Consider the following 13,420-nt stretch of genomic DNA (forward strand, 5'->3'; position numbering starts at 1 on the left):
AAGAAAAGATGTGGCGAGGTTTTGTAAAACATGCCATACTTGTCAAATTGTGGGTAAACCAAATCAAGTTACACCAGTGGCTCCATTACAACCTATTCCAGCATTTGGTGAGCTGTTTTCTAAAGTTATTAAAGATTGTGTTGGTCCATTACCAAAGACAAAAACTGGTTATCAGTACTTGTTGACTATTATGTGTACTTCGTCTAAGTTTCCAGAGGCAGTACCACTTAGGAATATAAAAGCTAAAACTGTGACAAAGGCTCTTATAAAATTCCTTACTTATTTTGGATTACCTAAGGAAATACAAACTGATCAAGGCTGTAATTTTATGTCTGGATTGTTTCAACAGATAGTTTATAAATTGGGAGCTAAACAAATCACTTCATCTGCATACCATCCAGAATCGCAAGGTGCCTTGGAAAGGTTTCATTCTACCCTCAAGAATATGATTAGGACATATTGTATGGAAAATTAAAGTGATTGGGATGAGGGTATAAACTTGCTTTTATTTGCAGTAAGGGAATCGGTACAAGAATCTTTAGGTTTTAGTCCATTTGAACTTGTATTTGGGCATAGAGTTAGAGGACCTTTAGCTTTATTAAAAGAACAGTGGATTAGTAAGGAAATACACACTAATTTGTTGGACTATGTTTTGAAATTTAAGGACAGGTTACATAAAGCTTGTAGCTTAGCCAAGGACAATTTAAAATTGGCTCAGGAGAAAATGAAAATTTGGTATGATAAAGAAGCTAGGATGAGGATGTTTAAGCCTGGAGATAAGGTGCTGGTTCTTTTCCCAGTGCAAACGAATCCTTTACAAGCTAGATTTCATGGTCCTTATGAAATTGTGCCTAAAATCAATGATGTGGATTATGTGATAAAAACTCCAGATTGTAGAAGGTCAACACAACTTTGCCATATAAATATGATAAAACCATATTATGAGAAACAATCTGATACTGTGACTGTTGTGGTTAATGAGAATGAGTTTGATTTAACTAGGAACATGATAAATGATTCATCTGAATTTCATTCTAAATCCAACATTGTTTCTGTCAGGATACCAAATTCAACCATTCTGGAAAATATTGATGAGAAACTAGCACATTTACAGCTAGAGCAGAAACAACAGATAAAGAAATTAATTTTTAAATATAAGGATTTGTTTCCAGATGTTCTGAGAAGGACTACTATAGCTTCACATGATGTAGATGTTGGAGATGCCAAACCTATTAAGCAACACCCATATAGGATGAACATAGAAAAATGTGAACTTGCTGAGAAAGAAATTAAATATATGTTAGAAAATAATATTATTAGACCTTCTAACTCAAATTGGAGTTCACCATGTGTTATGGAGCCAAAACCAGATGGCAGTATTAGGTTTTGTATGGACTATAGGAAGGTGAATGATGTAACGAAAACAGATGCATATCCAATTCCTAGAGTAGATGATTGTGTAGATAAAGTTGGAAAAGCAAAGTTCGTTACAAAGATTGATTTATTGAAAGGGTATTGGTGTGTTCCATTAACGGACTGAGGTAGAGAGATTTCTGCATTTGTAACTCTATATGAATATAATGTTCTTCCATTTGGGATGAAGAATGCCCCAGGTACTTTCCAGAGGATGATTAACTCTGTGATTCAGGGATTGAAAGATACTGACGCTTATATTGATGATTTAGTGACAGGAAATGATACTTGGGAAGCACACATTATTGCGGTAGAGAAATTGTTTGAAAGGCTTTCAAAAGCTAACTTAACTATTAATTTAGCGAAGAGTGAATTTGGACATGCCACTGTGACTTACCTTGGTTAAGTTGTGGGTCAAGGTAAGGTTGCTCCTGTTCAGACAAAAGTTCGGGCAATTTTAGAGATTCCCACTCCAAAGGGGGGAAAAAACTCTCAGAAGATTCTTGGGAATGGTAGGATACAATCGAAAATTTTGTAAGAATTTTGCTAATGTTGCCCTTCTATTAACTAACCTTTTGCAGAAGCATGTGAAGTTTGTGTGGACAGTGCCTTGTCAAGAAGCATTTGAAAAATTGAAAACAATGATATGTCAAGAACCTGTGCTCAAGGCACCTGACTTTGAAAAACCATTTTCATTAGCTGTAGATGCTAGTGATGAGGCTGCAGGAGCAGTATTAATGCAAAGGAATGAGGGTGATGATGTTGATCATCCAGTAGCTTACTTTTCTAAGAAATTTAATAAGCATCAAAGAAACTATTCGACAATAGAGAAGGAATTGTTATCTCTTGTTTTAGCTTTAGAACATTTTGATGTATATGTTGGTACAACTCAAAAACCACTTATTGTTTACACTGATCATAATCCGTTAGTTTTTCTGAGTAAGATGAAAAGCAAAAACAGAAGGTTATTAAATTGGAGTTTGATGTTACAAGAGTACAATATTGTGATAACTCATATTAAAGGTAAAGATAATGTGGTTGCTGATTGTCTATCTTGATGTTGAATGTACAATGTAATTTTTTTATGGAATGGTTTTTTTTACAATTGTAACACTCCTACTGTATTGTGAGTTGTAAGATGTTATATGATACTATGTATATTGTGTATGTTATAAAATTTATACATTTGTTTTTTCTTGTAAATAATTGTTAAAATTTTGTTCGTGATAGACCAATTTTTTTTTGGAGGGAGGTGTTATGTACCTGTGACACGTGACAGTGGTGTACTTGTCACGTGACAGGTGTTGAAGCTATACTGGACTTGAGGTAATGGTCTTGTGATGGTGGAGTGACGTCATTTTCCCGCCAGTAGAGGTCATGTGACAGGTTTTTTTTACAGGGTATAAAAGGAGGACCCCTCCCTGTGAGGAGGGGCAGTTCATGGCTGGATTTGCCATGTTGACTTCATGCTACTGCGTGATTTAATGTTATGATGCAGTTTAGTTGAAAGATGGAGTTTTATTTAATGCCTAAAGTTTAAAAGGTCATTGCCAGCAGTTTCTTTATAATACTGCTAGTTAAAAATCAGTGGAGAATGAAGATCGAAGTTTGGGAGTTAAAAGATCGAGGAAAGACTATTTCGACGGTGAAACAGGTTCGATCTTATTTGATCCTCATTCGAAAGGAATTCGTTGACTGTGCTCGTGTTAATCCCTGTGAAATAGCAGAAAGGATTGAGTACAATGTTGTAAAGGAAAGGTCAGTGCCTTTAAGCCGTTTCATTTTTCATCTTCATAAATTCTTTGTGGGAAAAGTAGTTCGACTGGGAATTGCAGCAAGACAATGTGAAAGAGAATTTAAATCATCTTAAAAAGTCTCTCCCTAAATGGATTGTAAGCATTTTGAACTTTTGCAATACTACTTTGAAGAACTGTTTTTGCAACATCGCTTTAAGAACTGTTTAAGCTGCCGCACAGCAGCTGACTTCCGGTTACGTGAGTGGCTTGTTTACTTTTGGGGTTCGTTTTTCAGTGTTTAATAATTTTTTTATTTGTTACAAAAACCCCTGCCTCACTCATATATTTATTGTTGCTGAATCCGTAACACTATAGGTCCTGATAAAAATTTACTGGACAGTCTTTTAAATTTAAAACCTTTTGTTAATGGTTCTATTACCGGTATCTATAACTTGTTGATTGATTCTAGACAAGACTTTTTAGATAAAATAAAAAAAGCTTGGGAGGATGACCTAAGTTGTCAGATTTCTGATGATAGATGGAATAAAATTCTTAAACGAGTTAATAAATTATCTTTCTGTGCTCATCATTCTCTTCTACAATTTAAAGTGGTTCATAGAGCTTACATTTCTAAACAGAAGCTGTCCAGTTTTTATCCGAATGTTTCTCCACTTTGCAATAAATGCAACTCTGCTGATGCCTCTTTAATTCATATGTTTTGGCTTTGCCCTGAAATTGAAAAGTTTTGGCGGGAAGTATTCCATACCTTCTCACAACTTTTTAGGGTCCAATTTGACCCAAATCCCCTTACTGCCTTGTTTGGTATTATTGCAAATAAAGATATAACTTTAAATACTCCTAACCTACAGGTTTTAGCTTTTACCTCTCTTTTAGCAAGGAGAGCAATCTTGCTTAAATGGAAGGAGTCTACCCCTCCTACACATCTTCAATGGCTATGTGATATTATGTCTTATTTAAATTTAGAAAAGATCCGCTGCTCAGTCTTAAATTTGAAACAATCTTTTTATAATATCTGGGGACCTTTCCTAAATTACTTTTCCAATTTATAAAGTTTAACAGTACACAGACTTTTATGTATATTTTTATCTCCTCTTCTTAAGCGAATATGGTTTTTTTTCTAATTATCCATTATCATCCATCAGCTTTTTTCTTTGGTAGTTGGTAGGGGGTTGACTTTTTTTATATAAAAAATTTCTTTTATGATGTATGACCTATCTATAAATTTTTGATCACAGAGTGGTATACCTTTATGTGTTATGCTATAACATTTTGATCAATTTTATTACAATATATGAATGTACACAGGTTATGTTGAGATGTATCTATGTGTTGCACTCTGTAAATCTTGTTTTTTTCTGAATAAAAATATTGTAAAAAGAAAGAAAGAATGCTCTTCGTATAGACCTATCTCTTTACTCAATTTTGATACTAAAATTTTATCTGAAGTGTTGGCTTGCAGACTTGCAAATATTATATCTTCTATAGTTTCAGATGATCAGACAGAATTTATTAAAAATCGATATTCCCATTTTAATATATGGCATTTGTTAAATGTTATGTATTCTCCATCTAAGGAAATATCGGAATGTGTGATATCTTTGGATGTGGAGAAGGCCTTTGACAGAGTTGAATGGAATTATCTTTTTAAATCCCTAGAAATATTTAATTTTGGACCTAATTTAATTCATTGGATTAAATTACTTTATTTATTTCCCTCTGCTCAGGTTTTTACTAATCTTCAGAATTCTAAACCCTTTAAACTCCAATGTGGAACTAGACAAGGTTGTCCTTTGAGCCCTCTGCTTTTTGATTTGGCATTAGAACCCTTAGCAATTGCTTTTCGAGAGTCTAAAGAGATTACTGGTGTTTTAAGGAGAGGTACTATCCGTAATGTGTCACTCTATGCTGATGATTTACAGATTTTTATATTTAATGTTATGACCTCTTTATCATTTGTGTTCTGTTTACTGACTAATTTTTGTCAGTTCTCAGGATATAAATTAAATTTACATAAGAGTGAACTGTTTCCTTTAAACAATTTAATACCAACTGATATTAACCTTCCTTTTAAAATTTTAAGAAAGCAATTTATGTATTTAGAAGTAACAATTGCTAAGAATTATAAAGATTTATTTAAGGAAAATTTTTTAACTTTAATGAATTATGTTGAAAAACACTTTCTAATTGGTCGCCTCTCTCTTTATCACTGATCGGCCGAATTCCTTATATTAAAATGAATATCTTACCTAAATTTATATATCTTTTTCAAGCTGTGCCTGTTTTTATTCCTAAATCTTTTTTTTTTTGACTCTTTGGATTCAATTCTTTCTTCCTATATATGGAAGAATAAAAAACCTCGAATAAAGAAAGCTCACCGTCAAAAATCCAAACAGAATGGAGGCTTTGCCTTACCCAATTTTAGACTACATTACTGGGCAGTTAATATACAAAATATTACATTCTGGATATATTACATTAACCATCAGAATTGCCTTATATGGGTTTCTTTGGAAGTCAACTCTGATATGAAATTTTCCATTATTTCTTTACTTGGATCCTCGCTTCCTTTACCTTTAAATAAACTAACTGACAATGTGGTGGTGAAACATACTTTGGGATTTGGTTACAGTTTAGGAAACATTTTGGTTATTGAGATTCTCCCTCTCGAGTCCCATCTTTTCTAATTATTTTATTAAACCATCTTTAATTGACCTATCTTTTAAAGAATGGAATAGATTGGGTATTAAACAATTTCAGGATTTGTTTGGTGGAGGGAATCTCTCCTCTTCTGTGCAACTTTCAATGAAGTTTAACTTTTTCAATGCTCACTTTTTTCGATATTTACAGATCAGAGATTTTTTAAGATCCCAACTACATACATTTCCTACAAGTCCAGATAAGAATATAAATGCTGACAATTTCAATGTGATTTTATTTCTGCATTTAGCGAAAGGATAATCCGGGGACAAGTTTCCAGGGATCGAATCAGATCAGTACAGTCTTTGACCTTTTTGCTGCTGGTACAGAGACCACCTCGACCACTCTACGCTGGGGTTTTCTCTTCATGATGCTCCATCCAGACATACAGTGTAAGTAACACCAGGGCTTCTGTGCCTGAGTCAACACTCCAATCAGATGAGGTCATAGGTCACAGAGTCAAACTCCGATCCTAGTCACGGCCTGGTTGTCACAAGCAAACTGTCTTCTATTAAAGTTGCAAAGTCACACAGCATGGGAAAGGCCCTTTGGCCCACTGACTCCATGCTAACCAGCGACCATCCATTTACAAGAATGCTACACTAATCTCATTTCATTCTCCCCACATTCCTATCAACTTTCCCCTTGGATTCTAAACTCATCCACACACAGGAGTTTATTTACTGTGTCAATTTACCCACCAACCTGTCTGTGTTTGGGATGTGGGAGGAAACCAGTGCACCTGGGGAAATCCATACAGGCACAGAAGAATGTGCAAACTCCACAAAGAGAGCACCCGAGATCAGGATTAAACCCAGGTCTCAGGAACTGTCAGGCAGCAACCCTACCATCTGTACTACTACACGACTGAAAGTGAATGCGTGAAAAACCAAAAATGTGAACTGTACATCTTTCAGTAAATCCCTGTTGCATTGAAGGTGGACTGGCTGTGTAACAGTGTGAATGGGGATGTAAGGACCAGTGTCCCCCAAAGCACACAAAGGAGATGGCTGCCCACATCCCTGAAATATTGCTGGGGTTTGGGGTCTGACCAGTTTCTGGGTCAGCATTCCTTAGAGTGAGGGTATTGACAGCAGAACACAGGCCACTGCTGGAAACAATTCCTGAAGCTTGGCACGTTGATGTACTTGGTGATAGAATATTCAAGCACTCACTCACACTGTGTTGTTGGAGGAATTATCTATAAAAATTATGCAATCTAAGCTTTATGTTTATTACAGAACTGGAGGATGATTCCATAAATGCCAGCACAATACTCTTTAAGCATTGCTTCCTCAGGGAAAGGGCACTGACCTCAGAGGATTCTACACATATTGTAGGTGCACTTAGTAATGGGACATTTGTGCCAATGATATTTAAACATGCTTTCATGTAGCTTTCATTCAGTCAATTCTAAGATAGGGGTTGCACAGATCTTTCTTTCTGAAATGTTTGCAAGCTTCAGAGTCCCAGTTTGACACATTGGAAACAGCACAGCAATATATTGATATCCCTTCTGTTTTGGATCCAAGATCCACTCCAAAGATTATGGACATAATTCTGGTTGCGCAGTCATTTGGATGAGGTATCAGACTGAAACCTTTCCAGGGATTTTGATCAATTTAACTGAGAATTTTGTGAAAAATTTGTGAAACACATGCTCTTTTTTTTAAACAGTAGAGTCACATGTACCGCTTAGTGTTGAGGCAAAAAACTTCCATTTTAGTCTCATCCCACCACAACACCTTCTTCCACATCTTTTCATTATCTTCCTAGTGACACTTTGCAAAGTCTTTGTGGGCACCGATATGCTTCTTTAGCAGTGGGTGTAGTCTATATCTAATACTGTGAATCAGCCAGTTAACATCCTCCTTACTGGAAAGTATGGTGGAGGTAGCATCATGTTATGGGGATGCTTCTCAGCAGCAGGGACTGGAAATCTGGTCAAGAGTGATGGGATGATGAATGATGTTAAATACAGAGAGACCCTGGATAAAAATCTGCTTGAAAGTTTAAACTAGGGGAGGGAAGTTAGTCTTTCAGCAAGACAATGACCCAAAGCACACTGCCAGAGCAAACATGGAGTGGCTTCAAATGAGGAAAATTGATGGCCCAGTCAGAGTCCTGACCTTAATCCAATCAAACATCTCTGGCAAGGCCTCAAGATTGCTGTCCACCGCCACTCTCCAACTAATCTGGCATCGGTTGAGCAATTTTGCGAAGGAGAATGGGCAAATATTACTCCATTGCATTGTACAAAGCTAATAGAGACTTGTCTGGAAAGCCTGCTGGCTGTAATAGCTGTGAGAGGCGGTTCAACTAAGTACTGAGTACAGGGGGATAAATAATTTACAACTGCTGACAACTCAAATTTGTTAGTTTTTCATGCTTTAGATTTCCCCATTGGGGAGGGGGGGCTATGCTGTGGAAAAGAGGAGCATGAGATTCACAAATATAAATTCTCAGTTAAATTGATAAAAATCCCTGGTTGTAAAAATCTTCTCTGTGAACAAAGGTTTGGGAGCTGAATACTTTTACAAATCACGGTATATTCTCCCTGCCAGAGCTTCTACTGTAACTTGCATTTTGCCACATCAGCAACACAGACAAAATGATGGGAGAGCTCAGCGAGTCAGGCAGTCCTGAACAAGGGCATCAGCTCCAAACATTGACTGTTTATTTTCTATCACAGACACCTCCTTGCCTGCTGACTCCTCTGAGCATATTGTGTGTGTTCCTCAAAATTTCTGGGATCTGCGGGATATTTTGTGCAGAATTTCTGATGCATTTTAATTATTAGGGGAAGTGCTGAGTTTCTGATGTTACCTTTGGTAGTCCATCAGGATAGGGTGACTTGTCTCCAGTCCAGTTTTGAGGAGCAGGAGATGTTTGTGTGTAAATGCTTTAATGGTGGGGCTACTAACATATACAAGCTGAACAGAGAGAGAGGTCCTGGGCCACTGGCAAGAGGTCCAAGAAACTGGAGATAAGCCATTATTGTGCACAATCGCAGGTGTGAATGCAAACACAACACATACACACACACACACACACACACACACAAACACGCACACACACGCGCGCACGCACGTACACACACACTCACTCACAGGTATGTGTACACTTAAATACACAAATACACACATGCTTATGCACAAACACACACACACACACACAGCATTATTATACACAGATACAAACACTTACTGTATGTGTGGACACACACAAGTACGCACAAACACAAAACTTTTTCCACTCCCTTGTTCGGACTGCCCACCCTTCCTGAGTCTCCCCTAACTGTACCATTCAAACTCCACCTACTCTTGGTGCCTTTCCCTTTCAGTCACTGACTTCCCAGCTGGTGTCTCTGCCCGTCTCCACATCTCAGGCTCTGCAGGGCTGCTCTCTGAAGTGTGATTACTCTCCCAGCCCCACATTCTGTAACCTGCAGCCGAGCCCGAAAATCCCCAAACACCTCATGGGAAGCTCGGAAAATTGACTGCACATCAGTCAGCAAGCAGTCCCTGAGAAGAGGTCTCTGCAGTCTGTCAGGAGTACCGGTCGGTCTTACATGGTGGGAGCATCTGCACATTCTTCTGATCTAATAAGCCAAGGACACACAGGACCCAGACATCTACAGTGGATCAATAAGCCCCAATCTTGCATGGTGTGGCTTCAATGCCATTACACCATGATGGGGAGGAATGGATATCTAGACTGTGGATTATATTCCCTACAGTAGTTCACCCTCAGAAGACATCTCCTTATTGTTCTGACTGATGTGTCTTCTTTAGGGAACGCAGATTATTCCAAACCTTACCTCAGCCTTGTTTGACAAAGACTTGTGGTTGACTCCAGATCAGTTCAATCCGGACATTTCCTCAACACAGAGGGCAAGTTTGTGAAGCCAGAGGCCTTCATCCCATTCTCTGTAGGTAATGTGGGATTCAGGGATTGTTCAACTTGCCAAAAGAGAAAGCTATGGTTGTCCAGTTCCTGTAGAGTTTCAGATGGAGGAGCTGAGATAGGGAATGTGTTTGTTTCCCATCACATCTTGTCAGGGCCCTCTGTGAGGTCTCAAACTCCTGCGACAAGGAGATACATAGTTTGGACTTATTTACATGTAATGCCATAGGTACAATTTTTACTGCTTTGCTGTGAAGTATTTATATTTTAGCAGGTTTCTGTGAAGGCAGTGTGAACTGCTGGTAACAGTGCTTTGGCGTCAGCTAAAGATAAGGAGCCATGTTGTCCAACTCAGGAATGTTGTGTCAGCCATTCAGGGTTGTCTCGGTACATGCTGTAACTTTCTGCCCAGTGAAACATACAAGAGTGTAGGATGGGAGCAAATTTCTAAAGGACAGTAGTCTAGTTTGGGGTTTTTTTGGTGGGAGCTGCAGAGTGGGGCAGAAGAGAAGATGTGGCAGAATGCTATTTGAAGGAGAGTCCCATTGTAAGAAGAGTTCGTGCAGATGAGTTGTTCCAAGGAGGGAGTCAGTTCATTCGATATGGTCTTCGAGGGAAGGCTGAACTGTGGCTGCTCTCTTTCACACAGTACATGGGTTTAGCGTGTGAGTGTAGTGATACACACAACTACTTCAGAAATGAGCCCCAACGTTTATGTTCACATTATAACTGTAATGGGCCCTTTTATATTTCTTTCCTCTTCCTTTTAACTGTTTGATAAAGTAGAAAATTGGTAAATATACTTTCTTTATAATTTTACACCGGTGTCAATCTGTCATTCCTTGGCGACCAATAATTGTGTATGAGCAGTTTTTATTCAGCAATCACTACAATCAATGTTTCTTAGTCAGAACATCACAACTTTCCTGTTTGGTTGAACCCCAAATTGCACCGGCCCTCAACCTATATTGTTTATGAAAGGTGGCCTTCTCACCACTGATTCACGTGGCTGTTAGCAGAGTTAGCTAATGAGCCAAGTTTGTATATGAGCCCCATTGGGATGGTTGTATACATAAGTTGGAAGACCCAAGTAGGGAAATAGGGGAGACACAAGAGAATGCAGATGCTGGAATCTGGAGCAACACACAGTTGCTGTCTGGACTCCTTGCTGTCTCGGTAAAGAACTGCAGTTAATCAAAGATCACATCCATTCTGGCCATTCCGGCTTCTCCTCTCCACCCATCGGGCAGAGGGTACAAAAGCATGAAAGCAGGTAGCCCCAGGTTTATGGACAGCTTCTTTCCCAGTGTTATAAAACAATTGTATAATAATTGGACTCTTGACCTCACAATCTATGCCATTATGACTTTCAATTCTGTATGGATGGCATCCAAAACAAAGATTTTCACTCTGCCTCTATATGTGTGACATTAATAAACCAATTTTATTTACCAGAAAGCTGGAAGAACTCAGCGGCTCAGGCAGCATCTATGGAGGGGAATGTACAGTTGACATTTCAATTTGAGAAAATCTGGAAGTAATGTGTGTGCGTGGGAGGTGTGTAGTGGCGGTTGGTTATGAAAACCATTTAGACAAGAGGGTGTTTTTAAGTTCTGGGTTGTGTACTGGGGTGTCCATGGGGATTCTGCTCCTGCATATTACCTTATGTTGAATTTAAGACAAAACAAAATATCTGCTTACCCTCTTTCACGGTTCTGATGTAGCATCATAGACCTGAAAAGTTCACTGTGGCAGCCTGACCTGTTGAGTGTTTCCAAAATTTTAAGTTTTTATTTTAGATTTTTAGATTTCTCAGGATTTTGTTGTAATAACCATTTACTCCGAATTTCAGGCAAGTGCAAAAGAAGTCATATTTAGTTTGCAAAATGATGGATTGCTTTATTATTTCTTCTTTCAATGTTGCCAGTGCATTGGAAATTTCATGTCCAGAGTTATGTCAAAAAAAACAAAAAACTCTTTACAGTCCTTTGTGTGCTAACACAAGTATATTGCCAAAGCTGCCACAAAAATTCCTGTTGGTTAAATTAGGAATGGATTTGTGAATTTCTCAGCAGAAGTTGGAATTGGCTGAATTGCTTCATGAAATCCATGGTCTCAGCATCACCACAGTGGTACAACAGTAGCAGAAGCACGTGGGAATTCATTGCTTAACTAGAGCCGGCCTGTCACTGTTCTGGGACACTGACCTCTCCTGCCCCTTGCCCCTACAGGTCATCGTGTGTGTTTGGGGGAGCAGCTGGCAAAGACAGAGCTCTTCATCTTCTTCACGTACATGCTCCAAAGATTTACGTTCTTTCTCCCAGAGAATGAGCCAAAGCCAAACTGCAAGGATGCTCAATTCGGAATTACCCTCAGTCCAGCCCCCTATCGGCTCTGTGTTAAAGTCAGATAAGATGTGTGCGGGACTTTTCCCAGGAGCTTCCCTGCCTGGGTTTTGTCCATATTCCATGGCATACTGTGGTTTGAAATGGTTTAATTTACACATTTACAGAAAAAAAAATGAAGACATCATGACCTTTTCCAATTTCCCAGCCTCTTTGAGTTGGAAATAAAAGAATATCAGATGATGATTTTCAAGTAAACAATACCCACCTGGGTGAGTTGCAAAAAGACATGTCAGAGAGATTTCAAGATCTCTCAGTCCCAATTCCAGATCGGATAATAAATCCATTACTGAACAATTCCAGTGAGGAATTAACAGGAAGGATAGAGGAAGAACTGACCTTGCTACAAAATGGCTTTGAGCTGAAGCCAAGGTTCAAAACATCACACCAGGACTTCTGGATGTAGAAAGAAATCTCTGAATACAATCCTATACTAAGATGTTCTTTGTCATTTTTCCAACATAGTATCCAGTGCAGTTACCCAACTTCTTTAAAAGCAATGAAACAGACTGCAATTTACTGGCCATGGGAATCTGAGACACTTTCTGAGTGGCGTTCAGCATGATACTGAGAAGCTGATATCACTGCACCAAGCCCACCCATCTCAACGAAAGGTCAAAAAGCAATAATGTGGTGAATAGCTGGACTATGAATGTACGCTCTGAAATTAGCAACATAGAAACATAGAAAACCTTGAGCACAATACAGGCCCTTCGGCTGACAAAGTTGCACCAAACATGTCCCTACCTTAGAAATTATTAGGATTACCCATAGCCCTCTATTTTTCTAAGCTCCATTTACCTATCCAAAAGTCTCTTAAAACACCCTATCGTATCTGCCTCCACCACCGCTGCCGGCAGCCCATTTCACGCACTCACCACTCTGTGTAAAAAACTTAGCCCTGACATCTCCTCTGTATTTACTCCCAAGCACCTTAAACCTGTGTGCTCTTGTGGCAGCCATTTCAGCCCTGGGAAAAAGCCTCTGACTATCCACAGGATCAATGCCTTTCATCATCTTATACACCTCTATCAGGTCACCTCTCATCATCCATCGCTCCCAGGAGAAAAGGCCAAGTTCACACAACCTGTTTTCATAAGGCATGCTCCCCAATCCAGGCAACATCCTTGTAAATCTCCTCTTCACCCTTTCTAAGGTTTCCACATCCTTCCTGTAGTGAGGAGACCAGAGCTGAGCACAGTACTCCAAGTAGGGTCTGACCAGGGTCTTATATAGCTGCAA

At 38.7% G+C, this 13,420-nt stretch overlaps 1 pseudogene; it reads left to right on the forward strand.

Moving 5' to 3' along the window:
* LOC140731499 (cytochrome P450 2D6-like) overlaps positions 1–12,240 on the forward strand; it is a 74,675-nt pseudogene extending 62,435 nt beyond the window's left edge.
* The last annotated feature ends 1,180 nt before the right edge of the window (positions 12,241–13,420 follow it).

The sequence above is a fragment of the Hemitrygon akajei genome, chromosome 8 (assembly GCF_048418815.1).
Source record: "Hemitrygon akajei chromosome 8, sHemAka1.3, whole genome shotgun sequence".
Taxonomy (NCBI): domain Eukaryota; kingdom Metazoa; phylum Chordata; class Chondrichthyes; order Myliobatiformes; family Dasyatidae; genus Hemitrygon; species Hemitrygon akajei.